We start from the raw sequence: 11,097 nt of genomic DNA on the forward strand, positions 1-11,097 counted from the left end.
GGCAAGTATTAAAAAGTCAAGAAACAATAGATGCTGGCAAGGCTGTGGGAAAATAGGAATGCTTTTAGGAATGTAAATTAGTTCGACTACTGTGGAAGACAGCGTGGTGATTCTGTAAGGATCTAGAACCAGAAATACCATTTGACCTAGCAATCCCATTACTAGGTATATACTCAAAGGAATATAAATCATTCTACTATAAAGACATATGCACACGTATGTTTACTGCAGCACTATTTACAACCCAAATGGCCATCAATGATAGACTGGACAAAAAAAATGTGGCACATATACATCATGGAATACTATGCAGCCATAAAAAGGAATCAGATTATGTTCTTTGCAGGGACATGGATGAAGCTGGAGGCTATCATCCTCAGCAAACTAACACAGGAACAGAAAATCAAACACTCCATGTTCTCACTTATAAGCGGGAGTTGAACAATGAGAACACATGGACACAGGGAGGGAACAACACATACTGAGGTCTGTCAGGGAGCAAGAGAGGGGAGAGCATTAGGACAAATAGCTAATGGATTTGGGGCTTAAAACCTAGATGACGGGTTGATAGGTGCAGCAGATCACCATGGCACACATATGCCTGTGTAATAAACCTGCACATTCTGCACATGTATTCCAGAACTCAAAGTAAAAAAAAAAAAAAAAAGTTCAAAAAATAAAAAATTAGCCAGGCATGGTGGTGCATACCTGTAGTCCCAACTCCTCAGGGAGGCTGAAGCATGAGAATTGCTTGAACTTGGGAGGTAGAGATTGCAGTGAGCCAATATTCCAGACTCCATTTCAAAAAAAAAAAGTGGATTAGAAAAGGCCACAGAAAAGTTTTTGTAAGCTTTTATTCCATACAAGTGTGAAGCATATATGATGAAATGTTGACATTTGTTAAATCCAAGAGAAAAAAACCATCCAGGCTACTGTTTTTTTAAAAAGAAGCTTTGCCTAACCCAGGATCACAATTTTCTCCTACGGTTTTTGTGATTTTTTTTTTCTACAAGTTTTTTGGCTTTGTTCTTTATAGGTGTTGCTCTATTGCAAAATGAGCTCCATTCTGGTTGAAGGGACACATGATGGGTGGCCAGTTTCTGTGGTTCCAGTCTTGTTTGGAGCCCTGCAGGCAAGGAAAGATGGCTCTCCTCCTGCTGGCCACCACTTCCTTTCCTGGGAGTCTTACCTACAATAATGCACCATGGCCCCAGGTCATCTTTATCACCCCAACACTAGTGTGGGCAGAGGTTACAAACTTTACTGTTCAGCCTGAACGGTTGTTGTTTTTTGTTTGGTTGGTTGAAGTTAATTGGTGCTAACATTTAAAAACCAGGAAAACTGCCTTAAAAATCTGACCAGCCAGTTTTTCCTGAGAAGCCTGTGAACACAGGGAGCCAAGTTTTAGTTCCTCCCTTTGGATGGGCTGGTTCTCCAAGTCACCCCACGTGTGCCCCTCTATTGTCTCCCAGACCCCGAGGCCAAAGTCAGCTTCCTTCCCGGATGCCTTCCTACAGCTGCCCCCTTGGGTGGCTGATGTTACAGGCAGAGTCCCATCTACAGCTTTTTTATTGTCTTTCTGTTCAGCAGCTCACCTGGCCTTGTGATAGCCTTGACGAATTAGGATCATAGTCCACATTCTACATATGAAGAAACTGCCCAACGGCGTACAGCTGCTAAGTGGCAAGCTGGCTTTGAGGCCCTACCTCTCTGCTCTCAGTCTCATCTCACTGGGCCTCATTGCCCTAGGCACTGGAGCTGCCTTCAAGCATTGGTGATGCAAATTGCTAAGGGCACAGGTGTGTTACTAGTCCTGCCATGTGCACCTGTTGGCGGTTCTTGGAGCAGAAAGGGAGCTGGCATCTGTGTCTTCTGTGCTGGCATCTTCAGGGAATAGCAGGAGCTCAATCTTCTAAGATGAGGGGTTTGCTTGATTAATGTTTGATGAATAAATTAATAAATGGATAAACTGTCATTCTGAGTAGCCCATGTATGTTTAAGCATTAATCAAAATAAATTTTAACTATGAAACATTTTAGTGGAAGCATAAAGGAAGAGGAGAAAGGGTTGGCCTGCAATGTCCCAGAAACCGTACCAGGGCCTCATCTCCAAGGCACTTTCATCTAGTGGTGCAACATTCAAGAGAAGACTTCCTGTGAAAAACATACACAATGGTATTTACACCTGCAGCATAAACTGGAGAGAATTTAAAGGGATCTATATGTAAAATTCATTGCATTTCTCTGTAGTATATCATTATAATGATGAAAATAAAATGCAAGTATTAAGAAACATTGAATTTATATAAAACTTCTAATATAATCTTTGCAAAAATATCTGAAAATCCTATGGCCTGGCACAGTGACTCAAGCCTGTAATCCTAGCTCTTTGGGAGGCCTGGGGTGGACTGCTTGAGCCCAGGAGTTTGAGACCAGCCTGGGAAACATAGGGAAAGTTCATCTCTGCAAAAAATTTAAAAATTAGCTGCATGTGGTGGCAGGCGCCTGTAATCCCAGTTACTCAGCAGGCTAAGGTGGGAGGATCGCTTGAGGACAGGAGGCTGAAGCTGCAGTGAACCATGACTGTGCCACTGCACTCCAGCCTGGGCAACAGAGTGAGACCCTGTCTCCAAAGAAAGAAAGAAAGAAGGAAAGAAAGAGGGAGGGAGGGAACTCCTGACCTCAAATGGTCTGGAACTCCTGACCTCAAGTGATCCACCCAGAGGGAGGGAGGAAGAGAAGAGAGAGAAAGAGGGAGAAGGGAGAGGGGAGGGGAAAGGGGGAATTAGGAAGAGAGGGAGGGAGAAAGGGGGGAGGAAGGAAGGAAGGAAAAGAAGGGAAGGAAGGAAGGAAGGAAGGGAGGAAGGGAGGGAGGGAGGGAAAGAAAGAAAATCTTGAGTTTTCTATCATGAAAATTCCTGATATTTTTAGTAACAATCTTTAAATTCTTCATAGTCCGTATTGATGTGAAGCTTTGCCAAAATATTGTTAATTTTCTTTACAATATTTATTTGAAACTTACAACAGTACAGATTGCATATAAAGACTCTAATTGAAATTCCTCTTCTTTCATTGACAAAATCATTAAAATTCTTAGCTGCCAGTGGTGGCAGTTCACACCTGTAATCGCAGCACTTTGGGAGGCTGAAGTTGGTTAATTACTTGAAGCCCGAAGTTCAAAACCAACGTGGGCAATATGGCAAAACCCCATCTCTACAAAAACTTAGCCAGGTATGGTGGCAGATGCCTGAAGTCCCAGCTACTCAGGAGGCTGAGGTGGATCACTTGAGTCCAGGAGGTGGAGGTTGCAGTGAGCTGTGTTGGCACCACTGAACTCCAGCCTGGGTGACAGAATGGGACTCTAACACACACACACACACACACACACACATTCTTAGCAATATTATGAATAAATTTTAAATCTAATCAAATATTTTTAGATCCAGTGTTAAAAAATAATGAGAAACACTTATCTGGAGAATTATGTTTCTTGTTGGAGCAGGCACCCTGTAGCTGGGTTGGCAAGCAAGGCAGCAGAGTATGCCAGCAGTAGACAGACATAATTTTCTCACACATCACTAGATAATAGTTTTGGCCTTGTTTGTAGTGTTTAAGTTTAGGTCAAGGATCCAAAAGGCATCTTGAGATTTCAGAAATATTCAGAACCTGTTGGATTGTTTTGTAAAGACAGATTTGGGACTGCCGTCTAGAGTTGTACCGACCTGAGCTCTGCCTGGTCTCTTGCAGAAGTCCCTCCTCCATCTCTCTTCTCACCCCAGTCCTAAGGGACTGCACTTTGGCAGTGAGCAATTATCTTGGAGCACACAGAGCACCGGCTCCTCCAATAGTGCTACAGGCCCTTTGTCCACAGAGGAGCATACTCTACAACTCTGCAGAAAAAATGTCTGAGCAGCCCAGCTTCTCACGGTCATATGCAGTCAGTCACAACACTGCATGTCAAGCACTGGACTTGTGACCTACAGAGACTGTAGTGTGCTTGGTCAAACCTGGTCTTCCTCCAAGAAGCCCCAGGAGAGGAGCACCCCCATCACAGGCTTGACCTCACTGCCCCAAATGCTGAGGGCTTCCAAAACCTCAGGGCCTAACTATAACAGAGGTAGAATGCTCTGATCTGTCAGATACAGAAAAATTGTTCTCCAAAATTCCAAAAAAGTATGTCATGAATAAAAAAAAAAATATTACCTTCCTTGAGTAAGTTAATTTATTATCTCAGCCCATTTAAAGACTAAGCTCTTATTTAGCCAGAATAGCCAAAGCAATCCTAAGCAAAAGGAACAAAGCAGAAGCGTCACACTACCCAACTTCAAACTATAATACAAGGGTACCGTAACCAAAACAGCAGGCAGGGTAAGGGTACAAAAACATACATAGACTAATGGAATAGAGCAGAAAACTCAGAAATAAGGCCACATGCCTACAGCCATCTGATTTTCAACAAAGTCAACAAAAATAAACCATGGGAAAAGGACTTCCTATTCAAAAAACAGTGCAGGGATAGCTGGCTAACCATTGCAGAAGATTCAAATTGGACCCTTACCTTTTACCATTATACAAAAATCAACTCAATATGGACTAAAGAGTTAAATGTAAAACCTCAAATTATAAGAGTCCTAGAAGAAAACCTAGGAAATACCATTCTGGACATCAGCCTAGGCAAAAAATTTATGACTAAGTCCCCAAAAGCAATTGCAACAAAAACAGAAATTGACAAGTGGGACCCAATTAAACTAAAGAGCTTCTGCACAGCAAAAGAAACTATCAACAGAGTAAACAAAATCATATGATATATACAATCTGACAAACGTTTAATATCCAGAATCTACAAAAAACTTGAATAACTCAACAAGAAAAAACAACCCCATTAAAAAGTGAGCCAAAGAGATGAACAGACACTTCTCAAAGAAGACATATATACTTACATGGCGGAGAAGATACTATAATCACAAAGGTGATTACCCCAGGGCGAAGCTTATCCATTGCACTCCAGATGTGCTGACTCCTGTGATTTCCCCAAATGTGGGAAACTCAACTGCATAATTTGTAGTAGTGGGGGACTGCGTTTGCACTCTAAAAAAAAAAAAAGAAGAAGAAGAAGACATATAAGCAGCCAACAAGCATATGAAAAAATGCTCAACATCACTAATCATCAGAGAAATGCAAATCAAAACCACAATGAGATAGCATCTCACACCAGTCAGAATGGCTATCAAAAAGTCAAAAAAACAACAGATGCTGGTGAGGTTGCAGGGAAAAGGGAATGCTTTATACACTGTTGGTTGGAATGTAAATTAGTTCAGCCACTGTGGAAAACAGCTTGGAGATTTCTCAAAGAACTTAAGTACCATTTGATCCAGCAATTCCATTACTGGGTATATATACAAAAGAAAATAAATAATCCTACCAAAAAGACACATGAACTCCTATGTTCAGCAATATACCATTCACAATAGCAAAGACAGACAATCAACCTAGGTGGCCATCAATGGTGGACTGGATAAAGAAAATGTGGTACATATACACCATGGAATACTACACAGCCATAAAAAAGAACAAAATCATTGTCCTTTGCAGCAACATGGATGCAGTGAAGGGCTATTATCTTAAGCAAGATAAGGCAGGAACAGGAAAACAAATACTGTATGTTCTCTCTTACAAGTGATAGCTAGACATTGGGTAGTAATGAACATAAAGATGGCAACAATAGACACTGGGGACTACTAGAAAGAGGAAGAAGGGAGGGGAGAAGGGTCAAAAAACTACCTACTGAGTACTATGCTCAGTACCTGGGTGATGGGATCATTCATACCCCAAATAGCATCATGCAGTGTACCCATTGTAACAAACATGCATATGTACCCCCTGAATTTAATATAAAAGTTGAAATTATTTATTTTAAAAAGACAGTTCTTAGAGTAATGATTGACATTAAACACAAGTACTGCCCCTTGTAAACAAGTGAACGTTCACAGGCAACAAACATGACCAGGCATAAGACAAAACATAAGTAAGCCTCTAAACTCTTAACCTGGAGTTCACAGACACTCCCCAAGGGATCCAAAGATAAAATTTAGAGCTTCATGAACTTGGATGGGAAAAACTGACATCCTTATTTTCAATAACCTCTGACTGAAATGTGCTTTTCTTTCATTATGAGTATAGGCCACAGTGCTAGCATTACCTGTAGTTTTATTCCAAAAGAAATCACAGATAGTGTCATAGCTCATTACAATTTCTGTGGACATCATAAAACATTACTTTCATGTGTCCCCACTTCAAAAGCATAGTATGTGATAGACCTCACCTGGCACTCAGTCTTGTTATTTAATAAGTTAACAAAGAAGTCCATAACAAATCTGTTTTTTCTTTGGTTTTCATAACTGAATGATTATATAATTTATTTTCCTTTTAATGCTTTGAATCTTATTTTATGCACTTAGTCATTATTCGAAGGGGTCCATAGGCTTCCCAACTCTGCCAGAGGAGTCCCTGACACACAGAAGGTAAAGAATCTCTAAGTAAGCCACCAGCTCACATTCCATTTGGGAAGCAACAGAGGAATCTGAGGCAGGATCCTTGCCAGTGGGACGGAGAGCGGGCTCTCCTAATCCCACTCAGAGGCTGACCTGGCCCTGGGGAATTTGACTGTGTTTTCCATTCTGTTTTGGAATATTCTTAAAAAATACTTGATGTGATTTGGTTGTGTCTCTGCCCAAATCTCATCTTGAATTCCCATGTGTTGTGGGAGGAACCCAGTGGGAGGTGGTTGAATCATGGGGGCAAGTCTTTCTCATGCTGTTCTCGTGATGGTACATAAGTTCTCATGAGATCTGATGATTTTAACAAGAGAGTTTCTCTGCACAAGCTTTTTCACCTGCTGTCTTCATGAAAGATGTGACGTGCTCCTTCTTGCCTTTCGCCATGACTGTGAGGCTTCCCCAGCCACATGGAACTGTAAGTCCATTACACCTCTTTCTTTTGTAAATCACCTAGTCTTGGATATGTCTTTATCAGCAGCATGAAAACAGACTAATACAGTAAATTGCTACCAGTAGAGTGGGGTGCAAGATACTCGAAAATGTGGAAGCAACGTTGGAACTGGGCAGTAAGCAGAGGTTGGAACAGTTTGGAGGGCTCAGAAGAAGAGGAGAAAATGTGGGAAAGTTTGGAACTTCCTAGAGACTTGTTGAATGGCTTTGACCAAAATGCTGATAATGATATGGACAATGAAATTCAGGCTGATGTGGTCTCAGATGAAGATGAGGAACTTGGGGGAAACTGGAGCAAAGGTGACTCTAGCTACATTTTAGCAGAGACTGGTGGCATTTTGCCCCTGCCCTACATATTCGTGGAACTTTTAACTTAAGAGTGATGATTTAGGGTATCTGGCAGAAGAAATTTCTAAGCAGCAAAGCATCCAACAGGTGACTTGCGTGCTGTTAAAAGCAATGTTTTAAAATAGAAACAGCATAAAAGTTTGGGAAATGTGCAGCCTGACAATGCAATAGAGCAGCAAATCCCATTTTCTAAAGAGAAATTCAAGCCAGCTGCAGAAATTTGCCTAAGTAATGAGGAGCCAAACATTAATCCCCAAGACAATGGGGGAAATGTCTCCAGGACATGTCAGAGGTCTTCACGGCAGCCTCTCTCATCACAGGCCTGGAGGCATTCCTAGGAAGAAAAAATGGTTTCATGAGCCAGGCCCAGGGTCCCATGCAGTGTGCAGCCTAGGAACTTGGTGCCCTGTGCCCTAGCCACTCCAGCTATAGCTGAAAGGGGACAATGTAGAGCTCAGGCCATAGTTTCAGAGGCTGCAAGTCCCAAACCTTGGCAGAATCCATGTGGTGCTGGTCCTGCAGCTATGCAGAAGACAATAATTGAGATTTAGGAACCTTCACCTAGATTTCAGAAGATGTATAGAAATGCTTGGATGTGCAGGCAGAAGTTTGCTGCAGGGGCAGGGTCTTCATGCAGAACCTCTGCTTGGGCAGTGTAAAAGGGAAATGTGGGGTCAGAGCCCCCATACAGAGTCCTCACTGGGGCACTGCCTGGTGGAGCTATGAGAAGAGGGTCAGTGTCCTCCAGACCCCAGAATGGTAGATTCACTGACACTCTGCACTGTGCACTTGGAAAAGCCAGACTCTCAATGGCAGCCCATGAAAGCAGCTGGGAGAGAAGCTGTACTGTGCAAAGCCACAGGGATGGAGCTGCCCAAGACCATGGGAACCCACCTTTTGCATCAACGTGACGTGGATGCAAGACATGGGGTCAAAAGAGATCATTTTGGAGCTTAAAGATTTGACTGCCCCACTGGGTTCTGAACTTGCATGGGGCCTGCAGCCCTTTGGTTTGGCCATTCTCCCATTTGGAATGGGTATATTTACCCAATGCCTTTATCTCCATGGTATCCGGGAAGTAACTCACTTTTAATATTGCTGACTCATAGGCAGAAGGGATTTCACTTGTCTCAGATGAGACTTTGGACTACGAATTTTTGAGTTAATGCTGAAATGAGTTAAAACTTTGGGAGACTGTTGGGAAGGCATAATTGGTTTTGAAATGTGAGGACGAGATTTGGGAGAGGCCAGGGGTGGAATGATGTGGTTTGGTTGTGTCCCCACCCAAATTTCATCTTGAATTCCCATGTGTTGAGAGGGATCCGGTGGGAGGTGGTTGAATCATGGGGGCAGATCTTTCTCATGTTGTTCTCATGATGGTGAATAAGTCTTGCAAGATCTGATCGTTTTAAAAAGCAGAGTTTCTATGCACAGGATCTCTTTTGCCTGATGCCCTCCCCATGTAAGACATGACTTGCTCCTCCTTGCCTTCCACCAAGATTGTGAGGTGTCCCTAGCCACGTGGAACTGTAAGTCTATTACATCTCTTTCTTCTTCTGTAAGTCACCCAGTCTCAGGTATGTCTTTATCAGCAGCATGAAACTGGACTAATAAAACACTTAATACTTCAAATATTTTGGATCTCTGGAAAACAGCTTGAGAAATGTAGAATTTATGTGGATTTAAGGAATAACTTTGCCTGAGAAGAGTCTGGAATTGCTTGGTGTTTATTAAACAATGTGTTAATGTTAATCCTTTTTGGAGCAAAATACACAGATCAGGTGATGCCTTCTTAGTCTACATGGACATTGAACCTTTCCCAACCTTTGCTCACAGTCCAGAATTTATTAGTATGAGCAGGCTACTGCTGGGGTTCCATGCTGGGCTGAGGGGCCCGTCTTCCAGGAGAGGGGATCCTTGGGGAAGTACCGGGCTTCTGCCCCAGTCACTGCCCTGTTGGGTTACACAGGGACTTGGAGGATTGAAGTGTATGCTCCTGTTGGGACCAAAGGCTGTGCTTGCCTGTGGCTGAAGAAACTAACTGGGAGATAATACTTCGTCTTGTTTATTGTATTTCATTTAAGCTGAGGACCTGAAACACATGTCCTAGATTGCAGAAAAATCAGGGACTGGTGGGCTGTTTGGGTTTATGATGTTACACATCAATGGCAAGATAAATCCAAGAGCTGGCCCACTGAGAGGCCTCCATTGCCTCCCAAAGTCAGTACCACAGGAATCAGGACAGCTCTGGGAAGTGGTGATTAGCCCATCCACATTAGATGCCTATCAAAGGAGTAGCCACCACTCCAGAAAAGGACTGGGAAGACTAGTTTCAAACAGTGTCATAGCTGATTGATTTTTCACAGCCAAAGAAATAAAGCAGGTATAGGTAATGTACTTGGCTCTTCTTTCTCTACTTTGCCCAGTCATGCTTGTAGAAATATTGAGGGACTTGCTAAGCAGTCTTAGGGCGGAAGTTCGATATGCTCACATTTCCACATCAGTAGTCTGTAACCCTCTCTAAAGTGTTCTGTAAACAGTCCTCTAAGCACTCAGGTTAGTGCCAAGTATTCCTGCAGCTCCTCCCTAGAATAAACTTAGCTACGACACTGCCTTGCTGATGAGTGGATTTTGCTGCCTGTACCCTTGCCTATTAGGCAGCAGCACCAAGACTGAACTCCCACCCGGAGAAGCAGGAACCTCTGCGGTGTGCAGGCCCCTGGCCCTCTGCCCCACAATATCACACAGTGCAGAGCCACCCCACACCACAAGCAATGATTGACAGAGCTTGATCATCCACTCTCTCAAAGAAAGGTACCACTGTTACTCCTGAATGTGAACTGAGAGCTGAAAATAGAAAACTTTAGAATAGCTTGTGCTATATGTGGTATTTCCTTAATATAAACTTGATATTTTTAAGGTACTGCCATGCATCAGAGGCTTTTTTTGGCAACAGTTATTAAGATATAACTTACATACTATATAATTCACCCATTTAAAGTACACAATTCAGTTTTTAGTTGTTATATTCAGAGTTATGCAACCATCACAATGTTAGAACATTTCCATAATCTCAAAAAGAAACCCCATACCCTTTAATCTTTACCTCCTCATCCTCTTATCCCCATCTCCCACACCCCCTCCACTCCACCAACCCCTAGCAACTCCCAATCTACTTGCTTGTCTCCATAGATTTGCCTATTCTGGGCAATTCATATAAATGGAATCATACAACATGCAATTTTTTGTGTGGCTGGTTTTCTTCCTTTAGCATCGTGTTTTCAAGGTCCATCCATGTTGTGGCGTCAGTAGTGTAATACTTCACTCCTTTTGTTCCCATATTACATTCCATTATATGGATACACATTTTATTTATACATTCATCAGTGATACACATTTAGGTTGCTTCCACTTTGGTGCTATTGTGAATAATGCTGCTAAGATCATTCGTGTAGACATGTTTTCATTTTTCTTAGGCATATATTTAGGATTGGTATTGCTGGGTAATATGGTAACTCTAAATTTTTGAGGAACTGCCAAACTGTCTTCCAGAGCAACGGCACTGTTTTATATTCCCATCAGCAACATATGAGCGTTCCAATTTCTCCACATCCTCTTCAACACTTGTTACTGTCCATCGTTTTTATGGTAGTGGGTGTGTAATGGTATCGCATTTTGATTTTGATTTGATATTCAACTAATGATGTTGAATATCTTTTCATTTGCTTATTAGCCATCTGTAT

General features: G+C 42.3%; 1 non-coding gene across 1 annotated transcript; it reads left to right on the forward strand.

Moving 5' to 3' along the window:
- The first annotated feature begins 4,931 nt into the window (after window positions 1–4,931).
- LOC118149077 (U1 spliceosomal RNA) lies at window positions 4,932–5,091 on the forward strand. Its single transcript, XR_004736239.1, has one exon. It is a non-coding gene; the product is annotated as a U1 spliceosomal RNA (small nuclear RNA).
- Window positions 5,092–11,097: the final 6,006 nt, after the last annotated feature.

Source organism: Callithrix jacchus, chromosome 17 (genome assembly GCF_049354715.1).
Source record: "Callithrix jacchus isolate 240 chromosome 17, calJac240_pri, whole genome shotgun sequence".
Lineage (NCBI taxonomy): Eukaryota > Metazoa > Chordata > Mammalia > Primates > Cebidae > Callithrix > Callithrix jacchus.